The following is a 21,626-nucleotide window of genomic DNA, read 5'->3' on the forward strand; positions in this document are numbered from 1 at the left end:
ATAAAAACACCACAGGAACACCGTATTGAGGCTTTGTTCTGACCGCTCATTCGGTGTCGCGTTTCTTTCAAGCAATTCTCCTGGTTAGCCCGCACTCGGCTCGCTCCCAGAGCCGTGTTAAAGTCTGCTTTGCATTCACTCTCTTTTCTCAGCAGATTAAAAGAAACTTCCATCCTGCACCGCTGTTTGCTTTTTCACAAGAGCAGAGGAGAGCGCACCGTTCCCAGCGGCACTGCAGTACCGGGTCGATGCTTGGAGTGAACGGAGCAAGCTCCTTTTTCAACTCCTATTGATAAAAATCCATTTAATATGTAGTCCTTGCATAGACATATCACATATTAAACTGATAAGAACAGATACTACACTTGATCTTAGCCAAAAGGCCGAGAAGCGATATCTGTCCACTGGTTCACGTCCGAGGGCCCTTCCTGGCACAATGCGCACTTGTAGCGGTGTTCTTTTTATGGCCATAGTGTCACTTTGCACCTCCGCCCACCCGCTGCACTGAGCACTCTTCAGCCCTTTTAAATGGTATAACTTTACACTACCACACGCTCCAGCGAGCACCATTCAAGCAACAACTTTGCACTCCAGCTTCAAACATCGGCACAGTCGCAACAAGTAAGGCGACTCTACTCAGAGAAGTCACTCTGCACAGTAACAAGATTTCTTTTGCACAGACAGAAAGGGCTTCACCCGCAAAGTTAAAGCCTGCCAAAAATAGAAACAACTCATTAGTGCTGCTCTCCACGGAAGTCTTTAGCAAAAGGCGAAAGACTTGTACATTATGAAGAGAAACCAGTGTATGATTATCCATCACTGCAGGAGCAGGGCATCAGCCTAGTTGGCATAGCCACCTTCCCCATGGTGAGCTTTGCTTGGTTGAGACGCTTGCCCCCCCCCCCTTGCTCCTCGGCTGACCAAGTAGGAACAATCAGGCCCTATTCGATGGCTGCCTTGTCTTTTAATCTGTGCAAAAGACAAGGCAGCCACAAACAACACGGGAACACCGTATTGAGGCTTTGTTCTGACTGCTCATTCGTATCTTAAGCATAATCTAATACGTGAGACAACGCCCTGGCACACAATCAAAAAAAAAAAGAGAGAGAGCGGTTTTGTGTCCCCACAGTCCATAATGTAGAAAAGAGAGAAAAAAGCCTTTCTGATTTGGTGTGTGTGCTCACAGTGCAGAGTGTAGAGAAAAGAGAGAAAAGAAAGCCGTTTTGGTGTCACGGATGTTGTGACTTACACACACACATTTCTGAATTGAGAAAGGAAATTATTTTAGAGAAAGCACTAGAGTTTAGATCCCACATTTGTTGATAGGCATTCATTTAATTTATCTTTTAATCAGTTTTAAAGTGAATACTAACTGAGAAATGAAAAAGGTGAAGAGTTTAGAAGCTTGGTTCAAGAGCAAAACTTGGTTTATGATCAGCTGAGTCTCTAAACAGAACAGCAAAGGGCTTCATCGAACATTTAAAAAAGATTCAGATTGTTAGAATATCCAGAATTTATAGGAATGGTGGTGATTACTCTTATTTTCTAGAATGGAAATAACTGCACCATGTCTGTTTTATGAATTTAAGGGGCTAAAAAGTTTTGTTCTCGTTTTTCTATGATTAACCGAATGTATGTGAGAGTCCAAACAGACAGAAGGGTTACGGCCGAGCGCTGGACCTTCCAAAAAAGATGAGACAGGCTGGACCTGTGCCATACTAGTTAAGACCTGCCTGTGGATAACAGGTTCATTAAACTCTCACATACACAAACTCACACACGTTCGCACACATACACCCATTCACACACACATTCTTGAACTTGCTGCAAGATTAAACATTTGCATTAACTGACTCCAGCAACTCTGAGTCTCATTGAGAGACTTTTCTCAACAATTGGGTTCTCAAACCAGATCTCAACGTTTTTTCCGCTTTCCAGGGTCGGAGCTGAAACCGTGCACGGGGGAGTCCAGTACTCCTAATGAAAGACCCCCTGCTGAATTGCGGTAATTAGGGGCCAGTGTCCACTGAAAGGGGGAAAAAGGGACGAGATCGTACTTTTGAATCAATGGCCAGAAGCCATTGGCAGTGCAGGCATCAACAATAATGGTGTTATTTCACCCATTAACACTTAAGGTACCTCATGCAGTGGCTGTGATATGGTTACTTAACAAAATATCTTTACCAGACATCTCTCCTACATAACAGTTCTTCTTTCACAGCCACACCTTGTTGTCGAGAGATGTGCTACACTTAATCCATCCACACTGCTACCTACCCCACAGATGGAAAGCCTCATGATTGCATGTCAGAAATAACCATCAGTGTTTTACCCAGGCCAGACTTAACTGATATACGTTATGAAAATGCAGAAATAACTATATTTATTCAACAGGTCAAGCAAAAAACCCTGATGGCACAAATGCTACAGGATTTGCAGTAGTAACAGAAACTGAAGTTTTCTTAAAACAACCACTACCAAAAAATTACTCGAATTGGTAGCTTTAACTGAAGCTTGTAAATTAAATAACAAAAAGGTTGTTAACCTTTACACTGACAGTCAGTATGCCTTCTCAACTGTACATGTGTTAACACAGCATTGGAAAAACAGGTATGTAGACATCCACAGCTAAATGTATAAACTACAAATATTTTAGCATTATTAGATGTTATTCAATTGCCATCTACAATAGACTCGTATGAATGACCGGAAGGAAAACCATACTGCCAAAGAATTTGTTTAAATATGCTGCAGTATTGAGCCACGGACCATGTCATGTCTCAACAGGAGGGATGGAAGCAATAATGAACCAGGTTTTTACAGCATATGGTTTTACTAATTATTGAATTTTTTTTTTAGAATAAATAAATTAATAAAGTTTTGTCTAGCAGGTCAAATATGTGCAAAATACATTCCACAGGGCAATCTAAGACCAAAACGAAGATAATTCCCTAAGCCAGTGTATCTTTTTCAACATATTTGTTTGGATTTCATTATTTCATTATTGTGTAGATTTCATTGAACTAAATAAATGTTAAGGGAAACGATTCTGCTCAGTGACAACAGAGGTTTTTACCAAATGGTCTGAAATATTTCCATGTGCACAAGCAGATGCACTCTCAGTAGCAAAATCACGCGTAAAATAACTCATTTCTAGATTTGAAATTCCTGAAAAGATCTTCAGTGATAATTTGACACACTTTGTAAACAATGTCATCTCACTGATGGCAAAGAACTTAAAATAGACCTTAGAAACCACTGTGATATAGAAGGTTTCGCTAACACATTGGAAATGTTTTACTATTTACATATGCATGTGCAGTGAAGAATTGCTTGCTGCTGATAAATGCAAAGAAGAACAGCTTACACATAGATGCTCACATATAGGCTGCTGAATGCAATGAAGACCTGCTTATCCAGTAAAGTTCAATGTCAATGTGTAATATTCAATTAGGATTTGCAAAACAGTGAAGTTAAACAATGAATGGGTCCATAGTCGGTATGAGAAGACTACAGGAATATTTACCTGGGTGTACGTTCAAACAGAGATGAGAAAATTGCGATAAATTATTGTTTGTTTGTTTGTTAGTATGTATATGAATGTTATGTGTATAAACTGTGTTGAGTTATAGTTACTCAGTAGTGTCTCAGTGAAACAACCGACGGGGGAAGCCTTGCGGTGACAACAAAAGCAGTGTTTTACTGATCAGTCAAGTTGCTCCAGTGTACTCCATACAAACTGGTTGGCTACTGAAGGGATAGAAAATGGGGAATACTTGTTTTAAAGCAAACAAGGAATTAGATGGGAAAAATACATGTTTTAACGGGACCCAGACAATATTATATAGATGTCGCCACTGAAGTAAAGAACATTTACGTGGGATGGTGTGAGGGTCCTCGTTTGGCTGACGTTCGCCGATATGCTCGCCATGCTCAGAACCAAGTTGAGACGCGTAAGACAACCAAAAGGGACAAGTGTGAAAAGGAGCTGCATTTGGCAACCATGACCATGTATTACGCAGTTGGTGTAAACAGAGGACGAGGCCGAAGTCGAAGACGTGGACGTGTGGGAGAGGAGGTCAAAATGGGCCACGCCAGAGCTATGATCCGAATATTTGTTTTTACTGTGGCCAGACTGGACACTGGAAGAAGGACTGTCCACAGCTAAAAAGTGATGAAATTGGGCAAAAGGCTGACTGAGGGTGGGAGGCAGGTTCTGGACGTCACACGGCAGCGGAGCTTCCACTAATGGGTGATAGCACAAACACACTCACACATTTTTCCTGCTCTGTGTAGTGAAGCAACGCTTGCCGACTGTGATTCACGTAGTAAAGTTTTGCATGCTATTTCCGTCCTAGAGCAAAGATATTTCTCTCAGAATATAGGAACTTATGTTCATCAGTAGTGACGTCAGGGGAGTTTGATTGTCCTCCAAAGTTAAGTGGAAACCACGTTTACTGTATGTCTGCATCAGGCCAGGTTGTGAAGGAGAAAATGACAATGCCCATTGCGTGTTGTCACTCCCGATGAGCTCTCCTTCAAACACTCATTTTTGTTATCAGAGTTGTGTCCCATTAACCTGATGGGCTGTGATCTCATGTGTAAATTAGGCATTATTTTAACTTCTACACCAGAGGGTGTTAAGGTTATGTTACAGCCTGACAAAGTTTTCACAGCAGTGCAGTTTGATTCATCGGCACTTACATATGCTTATGAGTGGAAACTTCCCAGCTCTCCTTTTTCACAACAACTAGTGGAAGAAGCAAAAGCGTTAGTTTCACCCCTTTCTGATTTCATGCAACCTACTGATTTGCACTGCACATCACACATTTCTTTGGGGCCTGACAATGAAGAAGAATGAGAAGAAGTGAAAAAATATGTGCGCCTACTTTATTGGCTGTGTCGCTCACTCCAGAGCACTTCGATTTTTTTAATGTTTGTGGTACTCGCCCTCACATTTCCTTGGCCAAACGTACACACTGGCAGTGACAAGGTGTGGGAGAGTTTGTTGCTACATGTCAGAAAGAAATGGAGTGGACTGTTTCACCTGCTGATCCAAATTTGATGTTTTCTGAACGATTGTCAGCATACAAAAAAATATTTTTGAGTACAATGCATTGTCAAAGAACTGTGGACTTAATTCCTACCACAGAATCACATTTTGAAGCATGTTTTTTATCTGAAACAGATTTGTCTTCGATACCCATGTTGGCTGAAGTGCCCAATGATCTTTGGGCTAAGAGCAAATATGATGTGGGGTTGATAAAAGGCTGTGAACCAGTAATTGTCACCCCTAAATCAGACTTTTGTCCATGTAAAAAACAATACCCTTTTAAGCCTGAAGCAATTAAAGGGATTAAACCTGTTTTTCAATCTTTTCAGAAAACAGGCGTTATTGTTCCTTTTGAAAATTCACCTGTGCTTACTCCATTGTTTCCTGTTAAAAAGATTAAAGATGCTGGCCAGCCAGATGAATGGCGTTTTGTACAGGACCTCCAAGCGGTGAATGCTGCAGTTCAGCCACATGCTCCTACTGTGCCCAACCCACACACTATTTTGTCTCAAATTACATCAGATGCACAGTTTTTCTCAGTGGTTGACTTGTCGCCAGTGCACCCTGATAGCCCATTTTGGTTTGCTTTTTAGTTTGAAGGGAGATCTTGGACTTTTACCCGGTTATGCCAGGGGTACTGTGAAAGTCCCACTATTTACAATGCTGCCCTCAAAGCTAGTCTGGATTAACTTCAATCAACCACAGGCTCTGCTCTTTTGCAGTATGTGGATGACATCCTTTTATGTAGTCCATCTAAACAACAGTGTGAAAAAGACCAAATGACTCAAATAACTTTCTTGCTTTCAAAATTTTTCCTCTAGTGACGCTGACTTAGAGAGGGATGAAGATAATCATGTTTAATTGTTCATGTTTTGATTGTTTATCATTGGACCCTTTATTACTATGATGCCTGCATTTTAAACTCACGTTGTGTGCAAATGCAGGCTGATGTTTTACAGATAAAGTTATTATTTTCCTTGTTTCTTTTGGGTTGATTAATATAATGGTATTATTATAATCAAAAGGGAGGAATGTAATGGAAAATAATTCTTATATGCATTGTATTGAGTGTTACTGTGTATAACCTGCAAATGACCGAGCTGCAAGGTACCACCCTGCCCTGTTTTCTTAAATTCCTCTTTACAATGGTGGGCTTGTTATAATGAGATAGGTGCACTTTAGGGGGGACAGGGTTAGGCTGGTATTTACGAGTGTGTCTGGGTAACCTCAACTGATGGTTGGGGAGGAAAGTTAGAAGAACAATCAATTATACCCAAAAACAGATGACGTGATGAGCGGGCAATATAACTGTGTGTTTTTGCTTCAGTGGTCAGAGCAACTCTGTATTCTGTACTGTGTTGTTCTCTCTTGCAAGATATTATTATTAAAGCCTCTTATCTCCTCACAAGAAAATAACTGACTCCCCAAATGCAAGTGTCAGGACAAATGATCAAACTTCTCCAAGCTTCAGTCTGCAGAGAAGTACAAGACAGGGTTGCTCACTTTCTCCCTCACTTTTTGCTATTTTCATCAAACCTTTAGCAGCTGCTATCAGACAAGATAGAAATATTAAAGACATCCAACCCCAAAATATTGAGCATAAAATAAGTCTTTATGCTGATGATGTATTACTTTTCCTTCAGAACTCACAGACGTCTCTCACTCACACGATCACACTCATAAATAAATTCTCAGCACTTTCTGACTACTCTATCAATTGGTCTAAGACCACAGTTCTGCCCATTAACTGTAGGGTCCAGAATATACCTGCGATCACTTTACAGTCAGGAAATATTAGATATTTAGGCATAAACATTTCCTCCAGGCTCTCAGAGCTAACAAAGCTAATTTATGTGCAATTATTAAAGACAGTAGAGGACAATCTCTCTCGTTGGAAGTCCTTACCTATATCACTTATGGGGAGAGTTACAACCATTAAAATGATGATACTACCAAAAGTTAACTATTTGTTCTCAATGATCCCCATAAAACCAACCTGCTACTTGGTTTAAGTCACTAGATTCATGCATCTCCAAATTTCTGTGGAAAAACAAACCACCGCGTATTAGTTTAAAAACCCTACAGAAGACCAAGGACAGTGGTGGATTAGATTTACCTAATTTTCAGCACTATTCCTTAGCCAATAGGTTACGGTATATATCAAAATGGTTTAAACCTAGCCCAATAGATGAACATGGATAAATATAGAACAAGCATTGTGTGATAATCTGTAAATCTCTGACCTGCCACTTATTAGTCAAAACGTAAAAAATCACAAATGTTTCAAAAGCATTAACATCAGCACCTCTCTGACAGCCTGGTGGGAATTTCTTAAAATAACAAAGTCTTCACTTGTCCCGTGTAAGCTTACACCCATCTGGAACAATCCTGACATCCTGCAAAACAAAAAAATGCTAAACTTTACTCTATGGAAGATCAAAGGAATCAAACATCTGGAACATATAATCCAAAATGGACATTTTATTTCATTTGATGAGCTCATATCACAACATGAGATAGGCAGCAATAAATTCCTAGAATATCAACAACTTAAGTCTATAATAACAAAGAAATATATCCTCCACCAACCAGACTTACAACTCCCAATTAGGGTAGCAGAATTTCTAAGCATCTGCACCCCAAAACTACTATCAAAAATATATAAATTATTGTCTAAGATAGATGACACAATGTCTCTACCGTCCTCAAAATGGGAGGCAGATTTATCCATCAGTTCTAGTCATAGCTTCTGGCCACAAATATGTTTGAACACCTTCAGAATGACTCAAAATCCTAATTTACAGCTCATACAATACAAAATTCTTCATAGAACACACTATACAGGACAAAGGATGTTCAGGATGGGTCTAACACACTCAAACATCTGCTCACATTGCACAGATAACACACCTGATGATTATGCACACGCTTTGTGGTTTTGTGCGCCTGTCCAGAAGTTCTGGCTTGAAGTCTGTGCGGACCTGTCAACATGGCTAAAGTGTAGCATTCCTGCATGCCCCACACTGTGCATACTGGGTGACTTAGACAACATCAACGTGGAATTTAGCTTAGCACACATGATCCTCACAGTGTTATGTATAGCAAAGAAAACTATTCTCATGAACTGGAAAGCGAAGAACAATCTGTGTATTAACCAGTTTAGAAATCGCTCTGGGCGGTTGGGTGTGTGCTGGGGGGGGCTGTGTGGCTTCGGGCGTCTGGTGGTCTCTCGGGTCGTGGGGACCGGGTTGGTCATTGTTGGGGGGGACTGTGTGTCGGGCTTGGAGGGCAGTTTTGGGGGCTTGCGGGTGGGGCTGTCTTGCGGTGTGGGGCGGGGTCCCTTAGGGGCCTTGGGGTGGTGGCTGCTGGCTCTGTACCGGGTGACCGGGCCGCTCTGGCGTGGGTGGTGGAGCTGGGCCTGGACCTGGTGGCTTGCCGCTGCCTTGCGCCCGGGGCGGGGCCCTGCCTGTGCCTGGGGGGTCTGGGTTGCCCTGGACATGCCACAGTATGCGTGGGTTGGTGCAGGTCCCTGTGCCGGCCTTGTTGCTCTGGGAACTCCAAGGTGTCCGCAGGTGGTTGTTTTTTTTAGGGTGTTGGGGCGTGCGGTGAGGAGGAGGGGGTCTGTATGGGGGTGTGCTTTTCCCCAGTTGGGGGGGGCCTGGGGGGTTCTGGGTGATGGTGGGTCTCAGGCCCGGGCTGCTGCGACTGGTGTAACCGGGTGATTTGTTTGTTTGTTTGTTTGATTTTTGTTGTTGTTTGTTTGTTTTTGTAGAGGTCCTCCGGGATGGGGTTGGGTTGAGTGGGGTGGGGCGGGATGGGTTCCTTCTGGGGGTACAGTAGCTCCCGGAATATGGTGACTGCAGGCCCCGAGCCTGGTGGACATCAGGCCCTCCTGCCCTGTGTTGGGTCCCAGGTAGCGGGGATGCCTATTGCAGCCAGTCTCTGGCTGCCCTCTCTGGGGTGGGAGGGACAAGGAGGATGAATTAATTATTCTGCTAGTTTATATATTGTAAACATAAACAATAAACATTTATAAAACTTCCCTTGGCAAAGCAAATCTGTTTGGCATAAAGGTATTCAGACTACAATTCTAGTGCAGCAAGTTCAAGAATGTGTGTGTGTATGGGTGTATGTGTGCGAACGTGTGTGAGTTTGTGTGTGTGAGAGTTTAAAGAACCTGTTATCCACAGGCAGGTCTTAACTAGTATGGCACGGGTCCAGCCTGTCTCATCTTTTTTGGAAGGTTCAGCGCTCGGCCGTAACCCTTCTGTCTGTTTGGACTCTCACATACATTCGGTTAATCATAGAAAAACGAGAACAAAACTTTTTAGCCCCTTAAATTCATAAAACAGATATGGTGCAGTTATTTCCATTCTAGAAAATAAGAGTAATCACCACCATTCCTATAAATTCTGGATATTCTAACAATCTGAATCTTTTTTAAATGTTCGATGAAGCCCTTTGCTGTTCTGTTTAGAGACTCAGCTGATCATAAACCAAGTTTTGCTCTTGAACCAAGCTTCTAAACTCTTCACCTTTTTCATTTCTCAGTTAGTATTCACTTTAAAACTGATTAAAAGAAAAATTAAATGAATGCCTATCAACAAATGTGGGATCTAAACTCTAGTGCTTCCTCTAAAATAATTTCCTTTCTCAATTCAGAAATGTGTGTGTGTAAGTCACAACACCCGTGACACCAAAATGGCTTTCTTTTCTCTCTTTTCTCTACACTCTGCACTGTGAGCACACACAACAAATCAGAAAGGCTTTTTTCTCTCTTTTCTACATTATGGACTGTGGGGACACAAAACCGCTCTCTCTTTTTTTTTTTTTGATTGTGTGCCAGGGCGTTGTCTCACGTATTAGATTATGCTTAAGATACGAATGGGTTTATCAGTCACATCAGAATCCATACATACTGATCCTACCGTAATAAAATGGTCGGATCTTATCAAACACACTTTGTTTCTTGTGAAAAGTCAGCCAAACAGCGTATACACGTCAAGACACTGAATCAAGTTTGCCACAAGAACTCATAAGTTTGGCAGTATTGCTCTGCCGTCAGCAATCATACACCCATTTTATTTTCATGAGACATGTGCAGGCACCTGTTCATCTACTGTTCTATCACTATGAATTAGTTTATCTATTATCAATAAGGATACTTCTACAACTACTATCAAAGTATGTCCGGACTTCTTATGTTGTCAGTTGCTATATATGAATAAGTGGGTTGCTACTGAAAAGCATTAAGCATGTCACACAGCCCAAACATATAACATTTCAGGACACACCACACAGTTAACAACCACAGTGAAGCATGTCAAAGCCCAAACATGTAACATTCAACAGGACACTTACACAACACATTCAAATCAAACAGTCAGACAACATACAAGAACCTATACCCCAGCCGGCATTGCTCCCTGCCTATTTTCCTACAACTCACTATGTGTGCGCACACCTTTATTCACAAACTCTTCAACTTATACTCTTTTACCGAAGCTGCTACAGCTCGATTGGCCAAATACCCTTAGATCCTATTTCGGTGAATTTGACATCTGCCTTGTATGTAACAGATTAGCGGTTTAGCAGTTTTAATTTAGTTTGAGTGAAGGAATTCATTTTATAGCAAAATCCGAAATCGTGAAGAACTCATGAAAGTAAGCTTATTCTCGGATTCCTGAAACTTTAGATTTGTTCTTTCTTTTACTGCAAAGTACAACGTTGAGCAGCACTAATGAGTTGTTTCTATTTTTGGCAGGCTTTACCTTTGCGAATGAAGCCCTTTCTGTCTGTGCAAAAGAAATCTTGTTACTGTGCAGAGTGACTTCTCTGAGTAGAGTCGCCTTACTTGTTGCGACTGTGCCGACGTTCGAAGCTGGAGTGCAAAGTTGTTGCTTGAATGGTGCTCGCTGGAGCGTGTGGTAGTGTAAAGTTATACCATTTAAAAGGGCTGAAGAGTGCTCAGTGCAGCGGGTGGGCGGAGGTGCAAAGTGACACTATGGCCATAAAAAGAACACCGCTACAAGTGCGCATTGTGCCAGGAAGGGCCCTCGGACGTGAACCAGTGGACAGTTATCGCTTCTCGGCCTTTTGGCTAAGATCAAGTGTAGTATCTGTTCTTATCAGTTTAATGTCTGATATGTCCTCTATGCGAGACTACATATTAAATGGATTTGTATCAATAGGAGTTGAAAAAGGAGCTTGCTCCGTTCACTCCAAGCATCGACCCGGTACTGCAGTGCCGCTGGGAACGGTGCGCTCTCCGCTGCTCTTGTGAAAAAGCAAACAGCGGTGCAGGATGGAAGTTTCAGGGAGCCTAAGATGAAACTTTCTTTTAATCTGCTGATAAAAGAGAGTGAATGCGAAGCAGACTTTAACGCGGCTCTGGGAGCGAGCCGAGTGCGGGCTAACCGGGAGAATCTCTTGAAAGAAACGCGACACCGAATGAGCAGTCAGATCAAAGCCTCAATACGGTGTTCCCGTGTTGTTTGTGGCTGCCTTGTCTTTTGCACAGAGTAAAAGACAAGGCAGCCATCGAATAGGGCCCGATTGTTCCTACTTGGTCAGCCGAGGAGCAAGGGGGGGGAGCAAGCGTCTCAACCAAGCAAAGCTCACCATGGGGAAGGTGGCTATGCCAACTAGCCTGATGCCCTGCCCCGCAGTACACTGGTTTCTCTTCATAATGTACAAGTCTTTCGCCTTTTACTAAAGACTTCCGTGGAGAGCAGCACTAATGAATTGTTTCTATTTTTGGCAGGCTTTACCTTTGCGGGTGAAGCCCTTTCTGTCTGTGCAAAAGAAATCTTGTTACTGTGCAGAGTGACTTCTCTGAGTAGAGTCACCTTACTTGTTGCGACTGTGCCGATGTTGCTTGAATGGTGCTCGCTGGAGCGTGCGGTAGTGTAAAGTTATACCATTTAAAAGGGTTGAAGAGTGCTCAGTGCAGCGGGTGGGTGGAGGTGCAAAGTGACACTATGGCCATAAAAAGAACACCGCTACAAGTGCGCATTGTGCCAGGAAGGGCCCTCGGACGTGAACCAGTGGACAGTTATCGCTTCTCGGCCTTTTGGCTAAGATCAAGTGTAGTATCTGTACTTATCAGTTTAATATGTGATATGTCTATGCAAGGACTACATATTAAATGGATTTTTATCAATAGGAGTTGAAAAAGGAGCTTGCTCCGTTCACTCCAAGCATCTACAAGAAGGTGTGAATGGCCGACCATTTTTTGTAAATAGCGGGTAAGAAAAGGTGCGAATGCCCGACAATACACCATCAAAAGCGGGAGCAGAGGGGTTCAGCTGCAAGAAGGTCTGAATTTCCAACCATAATTTGTAAAAACCGGGGAAGAAAAGGCTCGAAAGCCCGACTATACACCATCAAAAGCGGGAGCAGAGGGGTTCAGCTGCAAGAAGGTCTGAATTTCCATCAATAATTGCTAGAAAACATGAAAGAAAATTTTCGAATATCCAACCGCACATGATCATAAGTGGGAGAGGAGGTGTTCAGCTGCAAGAAGGTGTGAATGTCCACCCATAATTCCTGAAAAATGGGTAAAAAAAGGTGCGAATGCCCAACCATACATCATCAAAAGCATGTGTGAATGTCAGATCATAATTTGCAAAAACCTGATTGTGTGCAGCTGAACACCTCTGCTCCCGCTTTTGATGGTGTATAGTCGGGCTTTCGAGGCTTTTCTTCAACGGTGTTTACAAATTATGGTTGGAAATTCAGACCTTGCAGCCGAACACCTACGCTCCCTCTTTTGATCATACATTGTCGGGCATTCGCACCTTGTCTTACCCGCGTTTTACAAACCATGGTCGGACTTTCACACCTTCTTGTAGCTGAACAACTCCGCTCCCGCTATTGATTGTGTACAGTCGGGTATTTTAACCTTTTCTTACCCGCTTTTTACCAATTATGGTCGGACATTCACACCGTCTTACAGCGGAACACCTCCGCTCCCTCTTTTGATGATGTATGGTCCGGCATTCTTACCGTTTCTAACACATTTTTCAGCAATTATGGTAGGACATTCACACCTTCTTGCAGCTGAACACCTCCTCTCCCACTTATGATCATGTGCGAATTGATTTTCGAAAATTTTCTTTCATGTTTTCTATTAATTAAAAATGGACATTTAGACCTTCTTGCAGCTGAACACCTCCGCTCCCGCTTTTGATCATACATTGTCAGGCATTCGCACCTTGTCTTACCCGCTTTTTACAAAATTTAGTCGAACATTCACACCTTTTTGCAGTCGAACACAGTTTTTTGCAGCCGAATTTGGGCATTCGAACCTTTTCATACCCACTTTTTACCAACTATGGTCGGACATTCACACCGTCTTACAGCGGAACACCTCCGCTCCCTCTTTTGATGGTGTATGTTCGGGCATTCGAACCTTTTCTTACCCGCTTTTTACAAACTATGCTCGGACATTCAAACCTTCTTGTAGCCGAACACATCCACTCCTGCTTTTGATGATGTATGGTTGGGCATTCGAACCTACTTGTTGCCCGCTTTTCATTAATTATGGGTGGACATTCACACCTTGTCGCAGCCAAACACCTCCGCTCCCTGTTTTGATCATGTATGGTTGGACATTCGCACCTTTTCTCACCCGCTTTTTGCAAACTATGGTCGGCCATTCACAGCTTCCTCTCCACCATACTTGTATGGTGGGATATTCACACCCACTTGCATCTGAAGACCTCCGCCCCCACTTTTGTTGATATTTAGCCGATCATTCGCACCTTACCCGCTTTTGGCAAACTATGGCCTTCTTGCAGCCAAAAACCTCTGATCTCGCTTTTGATGATGTAAGGTTGGGCATTCAGACCTTGCTTCACCTGCTTTTCACCAAATATAGTCGGACATTCACACCTTCTTGCAGCCGAACACTTCCGCTCCACCTTTTAGTTTTCTATGGGGCATTCACACCTTTTTTTACACCGCATTTTATAAAAACACCACAGGAACACCGTATTGAGGCTTTGTTCTGACCGCTCATTCGGTGTCGCGTTTCTTTCAAGCAATTCTCCTGGTTAGCCCGCACTCGGCTCGCTCCCAGAGCCGTGTTAAAGTCTGCTTTGCATTCACTCTCTTTTCTCAGCAGATTAAAAGAAACTTCCATCCTGCACCGCTGTTTGCTTTTTCACAAGAGCAGAGGAGAGCGCACCGTTCCCAGCGGCACTGCAGTACCGGGTCGATGCTTGGAGTGAATGGAGCAAGCTCCTTTTTCAACTCCTATTGATAAAAATCCATTTAATATGTAGTCCTCGCATAGAGGACATATCAGACATTAAACTGATAAGAACAGATTTTTTTTTTTTTTATTTTTTATTACAAAACTTCCAAGAAACATTTAGAACAACATGACAAACCAATCAAAGCAATGCTTTACATGTCCGACACAAAAACCATACAAACATAAGAAACAACCACAAAGAAACACTACCCGCTCATGAAAATAAAGTCTTCCATCGCTCTCTTGCAGCGTGATACCCGTACTTTTCCTCCTCCATTCTTCTCATGCGTCCAATCTCTGCCCTCACCCTTGCCACCACCCTTCCCACCTGCCAGTCCACATTGTTTTTAATCAACGCCGTCCTTGCATCCCACAGCGCCACCTTTCCCATAGACAGAACCAACCATAACAGAAAACCCTCCCTACCTTTCCCCCTTAAACCCAAGCCCAGCATTATCATGTCATACTTTAAAGACCCCAATCTTGGAAAAAAAAGAACCAACTCAACCCACACTTTTGTTGCAAACCCACATTCCCAAAACACATGCTCAATTGTCTCATCAGCCCCACACCCCTCCCTTGGGCACAAACTCCCCCGTGTCAACCCGTGTCTATTTAAAACTTCCCTGACTGGCAACCTCCTGTGTAAGGCGAGCCAATTTATATCCCTCGCCCTGTTTGTGAGACCTTTCTGCTGTGTGAAAACCCACCCTTGTTGCCCCACCCCATACACCCCCACCGGCCCCCTTTTTTCCACCAGAGCCCTGTACAGGCGCCGGTGACTGAAGCACAGGTCCCCCTCCTGACACTCTGGGTGCTTTTTCCCCCAGCATACCACCTGCCTATAATACGGGGGTAAGACATCCCCCTTTGGCCTTCTATTGTCCCATAACACCAATCTCCTGAAGGGGAATGACAACCAAAACAGCAAAAGTGCCTGAAAATGATGGCCACTGGTCTGTTGCACAGACCTGCACAAAAAGGAAAAGAAAACCACATCCAACTTAAGTGGGATGTCCGGCACACCCCTCCCTCCCATCCGAACTTCCTGGTACATCCACTCCCTTCTCACATATTCATACCCCCCCCATACAAAGGAAAAAACATCTCTCATGAAACTTCTCCTATATTGAGGAGGTAAAGGAAAAACATACGCTAGGTATACCAAAAATGGCAAAATATCAGCCTTCAAAACCAGCACTCTACCACTTAAGGAAAGTTGCCGGGATTTCCACAGCCCCATCCGCGAACGGGCTGCAGCCAGACGCCTTCCCCAATTTAATGCTGCACTCCCTTCTCCCTGAAACTCTACCCCCAGGACTCTCACTGGGCCCTGGCACTGGGGCAGACCAGCTAGGCCTCCCACCCTACCAGCCCATGGTCCAAAAAACTTAATGGTGGACTTCCCTAAGTTCACCTTGGCCCCCGACACTATTGAAAAACTCTCCACCACTTTCAACAGCCGTGTGACCGACCTCTCTGTTGTCAAAAAAAAGGTCATGTCATCCGCATACTGCATCACTGTCAACTTGTCCGGACCTGCTCCAGGAAGGTGCAGACCCACCACACCCGGGTCCCCCCGCACCACCGAACCCAGCGGCTCCATGTAAGCCACAAAGAGCAGCGGGGAGAGTGGGCATCCCTGCCTCACCCCAGTTCTCTGTGCCACCACTGTACCCAAGTGCCCGTTCACCATAACTCTGCTCCCCACCCCCTTGTACATGATCTCCAACCACTCTATAAAACGGGGCCCAAATCCCATCCTCTCCAAAACTGCAAAAAGAAACCTGTGGTTCACCCTGTCAAACGCTTTCTCCATATCTAACCCCACCAAACTCATATTGATCCCCCGCTCCTCCACCCAATGAATACAGTCCCTCACCAATCCCAGATTCCACTGTATTAGCCTTCCCTCCACCCCACACGTCTGATCCTCATGGATTACATGAGGTAGAGCCTTCCGAAGACGACCAACTAGGACTCGAGCCACAATTTTGTAGTCCACACAGAGCAACGTGATCGGCCTATAGCTTTCCATTCGCTCCCTGTTTTGATCATGTATGGTTGGACATTCGCACCTTTTCTCACCCGCTTTTTGCAAACTATGGTCGGCCATTCACAGCTTCCTCTCCACCATACTTGTATGGTGGGATATTCACACCCACTTGCATCCGAAGACCTCCGCCCCCACTTTTGTTGATATTTAGCCGATCATTCGCACCTTACCCGCTTTTGGCAAACTATGGCCTTCTTGCAGCCAAAAACCTCTGATCTCGCTTTTGATGATGTAAGGTTGGGCATTCAGACCTTGCTTCACCTGCTTTTCACCAAATATAGTCGGACATTCACACCTTCTTGCAGCCGAACACTTCCGCTCCACCTTTTAGTTTTCTATGGGGCATTCACACCTTTTTTTACACCGCATTTTATAAAAACACCACAGGAACACCGTATTGAGGCTTTGTTCTGACCGCTCATTCGGTGTCGCGTTTCTTTCAAGCAATTCTCCTGGTTAGCCCGCACTCGGCTCGCTCCCAGAGCCGTGTTAAAGTCTGCTTCGCATTCACTCTCTTTTCTCAGCAGATTAAAGAAACTTCCATCCTGCACCGCTGTTTGCTTTTTCACAAGAGCAGAGGAGAGCGCACCGTTCCCAGCGGCACTGCAGTACCGGGTCGATGCTTGGAGTGAACGGAGCAAGCTCCTTTTTCAACTCCTATTGATAAAAATCCATTTAATATGTAGTCCTTGCATAGACATATCACATATTAAACTGATAAGTACAGATTTTTTTTTTTTTTTTTTTTTTTTATTACAAAACTTCCAAGAAACATTTAGAACAACATGACAAAACAGTCAAAGTAATGCTTTACATGTCCGACACAAAAACCATACAAACATAAGAAACAACCACAAAGAAACACTACCCGCTCATGAAAATAAAGTCTTCCATCGCTCTCTTGCAGCGTGATACCCGTACTTTTCCTCCTCCATTCTTCTCATGCATCCAATCTCTGCCCTCACCCTTGCCACCACCCTTCCCACCTGCCAGTCCACATTGTTTTTAATCAACGCCGTCCTTGCATCCCACAGCGCCACCTTTCCCATAGACAGAACCAACCATAACAGAAAACCCTCCCTACCTTTCCCCCTTAAACCCAAGCCCAGCATTATCATGTCATACTTTAAAGACCCCAATCTTGGAAAAAAAAGAACCAACTCAACCCACACTTATGTTGCAAACCCACATTCCCAAAACACATGCTCAATTGTCTCATCAGCCCCACACCCCTCCCTTGGGCACAAACTCCCCCGTGTCAACCCGTGTCTATTTAAAACTTCCCTGACTGGCAACCTCCTGTGTAAGGCGAGCCAATTTATATCCCTCGCCCTGTTTGTGAGACCTTTCTGCTGTGTGAAAACCCACCCTTGTTGCCCCACCCCATACACCCCCACCAGCCCCCTTTTTTCCACCAGAGCCCTGTACAGGCGCCGGTGACTGAAGCACAGGTCCCCCTCCTGACACTCTGGGTGCTTTTTCCCCCAGCATACCACCTGCCTATAATACGGGGGTAAGACATCCCCCTTTGGCCTTCTATTGTCCCAGGACACCAATCTCCTGAAGGGGAATGACAACCAAAACAGCAAAAGTGCCTGAAAATGATGGCCACTTGTCTGTTGCACAGACCTGCACAAAAAGGAAAAGAAAACCACATCCAACTTAAGTGGGATGTCCGGCACACCCCTCCCTCCCATCCGAACTTCCTGGTACATCCACTCCCTTCTCACATATTCATACCCCCCCCATACAAAGGAAAAAACATCTCTCATGAAACTTCTCCTATATTGAGGAGGTAAAGGAAAAACATACGCTAGGTATACCAAAAATGGCAAAATATCAGCCTTCAAAACCAGCACTCTACCACTTAAGGAAAGTTGCCGGGATTTCCACAGCCCCATCCGCGAACGGGCTGCAGCCAGACGCCTTCCCCAATTTAATGCTGCACTCCCTTCTCCCTGAAACTCTACCCCCAGGACTCTCACTGGGCCCTGGCACTGGGGCAGACCAGCTAGGCCTCCCACCCTACCAGCCCATGGTCCAAAAAACTTAATGGTGGACTTCCCTAAGTTCACCTTGGCCCCCGACACTATTGAAAAACTCTCCACCACTTTCAACAGCCGTGTGACCGACCTCTCTGTTGTCAAAAAAAAGGTCATGTCATCCGCATACTGCATCACTGTCAACTTGTCCGGACCTGCTCCAGGAAGGTGCAGACCCACCACACCCGGGTCCCCCCGCACCACCGAACCCAGCGGCTCCATGTAAGCCACAAAGAGCAGCGGGGAGAGTGGGCATCCCTGCCTCACCCCAGTTCTCTGTGCCACCACTGTACCCAAGTGCCCGTTCACCATAACTCTGCTCCCCACCCCCTTGTACATGATCTCCAACCACTCTATAAAACGGGGCCCAAATCCCATCCTCTCCAAAACTGCAAAAAGAAACCTGTGGTTCACCCTGTCAAACGCTTTCTCCATATCTAACCCCACCAAACTCATATTGATCCCCCGCTCCTCCACCCAATGAATACAGTCCCTCACCAATCCCAGATTCCACTGTATTAGCCTTCCCTCCACCCCACACGTCTGATCCTCATGGATTACATGAGGTAGAGCCTTCCGAAGACGACCAACTAGGACTCGAGCCACAATTTTGTAGTCCACACAGAGCAACGTGATCGGCCTATAGCTTTCCATTCGCTCCCTGTTTTGATCATGTATGGTTGGACATTCGCACCTTTTCTCACCCGCTTTTTGCAAACTATGGTCGGCCATTCACAGCTTCCTCTCCACCATACTTGTATGGTGGGATATTCACACCCACTTGCATCCGAAGACCTCCGCCCCCACTTTTGTTGATATTTAGCCGATCATTCGCACCTTACCCGCTTTTGGCAAACTATGGCCTTCTTGCAGCCAAAAACCTCTGATCTCGCTTTTGATGATGTAAGGTTGGGCATTCAGACCTTGCTTCACCTGCTTTTCACCAAATATAGTCGGACATTCACACCTTCTTGCAGCCGAACACTTCCGCTCCACCTTTTAGTTTTCTATGGGGCATTCACACCTTTTTTTACACCGCATTTTATAAAAACACCACAGGAACACCGTATTGAGGCTTTGTTCTGACCGCTCATTCGGTGTCGCGTTTCTTTCAAGCAATTCTCCTGGTTAGCCCGCACTCGGCTCGCTCCCAGAGCCGTGTTAAAGTCTGCTTCGCATTCACTCTCTTTTCTCAGCAGATTAAAGAAACTTCCATCCTGCACCGCTGTTTGCTTTTTCACAAGAGCAGAGGAGAGCGCACCGTTCCCAGCGGCACTGCAGTACCGGGTCGATGCTTGGAGTGAACGGAGCAAGCTCCTTTTTCAACTCCTATTGATAAAAATCCATTTAATATGTAGTCCTTGCATAGACATATCACATATTAAACTGATAAGTACAGATACTACACTTGATCTTAGCCAAAAGGCCGAGAAGCGATAACTGTCCACTGGTTCACGTCCGAGGGCCCTTCCTGGCACAATGCGCACTTGTAGCGGTGTTCTTTTATGGCCATAGTGTCACTTTGCACCTCCGCCCACCCGCTGCACTGAGCACTCTTCAGCCCTTTTAAATGGTATAACTTTACACTACCACACGCTCCAGCGAGCACCATTCAAGCAACAACTTTGCACTCCAGCTTCGAACATCGGCACAGTCGCAACAAGTAAGGCGACTCTACTCAGAGAAGTCACTCTGCACAGTAACAAGATTTCTTTTGCACAGACAGAAAGGGCTTCACCCGCAAAGGTAAAGCCTGCCAAAAATAGAAACAACTCATTAGTGCTGCTCAACGTTGTACTTTGCAGTAAAAGAAAGAGCAAATCTAAAGTTTCAAGAATCCGAGAATAAGCTTACTTTCATGAGTTCTTCACGATTTTGGATTTTGCTATAAAATGATTTCCTTCACTCAAACTAAATTAGAACTGCTAAACCGCTAATCTGTTACATACAAGGCAGATGTCAAATTCACCGAAATAGGATCTAAGGGTATTTGGCCAATCGAGCTGTAGCAGCTTCGGTAAAAGAGTATAAGTTGAAGAGTTTGTGAATAAAGGTGTGCGCACACATAGTGAGTTGTAGGAAAATAGGCAGGGAGCAATGCCGGCTGGGGTATATGTTCTTGTATGTTGTCTGACTGTTTGATTTGAATGTGTTGTGTAAGTGTCCTGTTGAATGTTACATGTTTGGGCTTTGACATGCTTCACTGTGGTTGTTAACTGTGTGGTGTGTCCTGAAATGTTATATGTTTGGGCTGTGTGACATGCTTAATGCTTTTCAGTAGCAACCCACTTATTCATATATAGCAACTGACAACATAAGAAGTCCGGACATACTTTGATAGTAGTTATAGAAGTATCCTTATTGATAATAGATAAACTAATTCATAGTGATAGAACAGTAGATGAACAGGTGCCTGCACATGTCTCATGAAAATAAAATGGGTGTATGATTGCTGACGGCAGAGCAATACTGCCAAACTTATGAGTTCTTGTGGCAAACTTGATTCAGTGTCTTGACGTGTATACGCTGTTTCGCTGACTTGTCACAAGAAACAAAGTGTGTTTGATAAGATCCGACCATTTTATTACGGGAGGATCAGTATGTATTGATTCTGATGTGACTGATAAACCCATTCGTATCTTAAGCATAATCTAATACGTGAGACAACGCCCTGGCACACAATCAAAAAAAAAAAGAGAGAGAGCGGTTTTGTGTCCCCACAGTCCATAATGTAGAAAAGAGAGAAAAAAGCCTTTCTGATTTGGTGTGTGTGCTCACAGTGCAGAGTGTAGAGAAAAGAGAGAAAAGAAAGCCGTTTTGGTGTCACGGGTGTTGTGACTTACACACACACATTTCTGAATTGAGAAAGGAAATTATTTTAGAGAAAGCACTAGAGTTTAGATCCCACATTTGTTGATAGGCATTCATTTAATTTTTCTTTTAATCAGTTTTAAAGTGAATACTAACTGAGAAATGAAAAAGGTGAAGAGTTTAGAAGCTTGGTTCAAGAGCAAAACTTGGTTTATGATCAGCTGAGTCTCTAAACAGAACAGCAAAGGGCTTCATCGAACATTTAAAAAAGATTCAGATTGTTAGAATATCCAGAATTTATAGGAATGGTGGTGATTACTCTTATTTTCTAGAATGGAAATAACTGCACCATGTCTGTTTTATGAATTTAAGGGGCTAAAAAGTTTTGTTCTCGTTTTTCTATGA

General features: G+C 44.0%; 5 non-coding genes and 3 pseudogenes across 5 annotated transcripts; 3 read left to right on the forward strand and 5 right to left on the reverse strand.

Moving 5' to 3' along the window:
* Positions 1-207: 207 nt before the first annotated feature.
* LOC140286056 (U2 spliceosomal RNA) lies at positions 208-395 on the reverse strand. The gene has a single exon (XR_011910963.1). It is a non-coding gene; the product is annotated as a U2 spliceosomal RNA (small nuclear RNA).
* Positions 396-693: 298 nt separating this feature from the next.
* Positions 694-807, reverse strand: LOC140286085 (U5 spliceosomal RNA). The gene has a single exon (XR_011910978.1). It is a non-coding gene; the product is annotated as a U5 spliceosomal RNA (small nuclear RNA).
* Positions 808-11,133: 10,326 nt separating this feature from the next.
* On the forward strand, positions 11,134-11,323 carry LOC140286090 (U2 spliceosomal RNA). The gene has a single exon (XR_011910982.1). It is a non-coding gene; the product is annotated as a U2 spliceosomal RNA (small nuclear RNA).
* A 397-nt stretch (positions 11,324-11,720) lies between these two features.
* LOC140286086 (U5 spliceosomal RNA) lies at positions 11,721-11,834 on the forward strand. The gene has a single exon (XR_011910979.1). It is a non-coding gene; the product is annotated as a U5 spliceosomal RNA (small nuclear RNA).
* A 275-nt stretch (positions 11,835-12,109) lies between these two features.
* LOC140286063 (U2 spliceosomal RNA) lies at positions 12,110-12,277 on the forward strand (annotated as a pseudogene).
* Positions 12,278-14,232: 1,955 nt separating this feature from the next.
* LOC140286068 (U2 spliceosomal RNA) lies at positions 14,233-14,433 on the reverse strand (annotated as a pseudogene).
* A 2,513-nt stretch (positions 14,434-16,946) lies between these two features.
* Positions 16,947-17,147, reverse strand: LOC140286073 (U2 spliceosomal RNA; annotated as a pseudogene).
* A 2,513-nt stretch (positions 17,148-19,660) lies between these two features.
* Positions 19,661-19,848, reverse strand: LOC140286059 (U2 spliceosomal RNA). The gene has a single exon (XR_011910966.1). It is a non-coding gene; the product is annotated as a U2 spliceosomal RNA (small nuclear RNA).
* Between the last annotated feature and the right edge of the window lie 1,778 nt (positions 19,849-21,626).

Source organism: Leuresthes tenuis, unplaced genomic scaffold (assembly GCF_036924035.1).
Source record: "Leuresthes tenuis unplaced genomic scaffold, fLeuTen1.0.hap1 SCAF_71, whole genome shotgun sequence".
NCBI classification, from domain to species: Eukaryota; Metazoa; Chordata; class Actinopteri; order Atheriniformes; family Atherinopsidae; genus Leuresthes; species Leuresthes tenuis.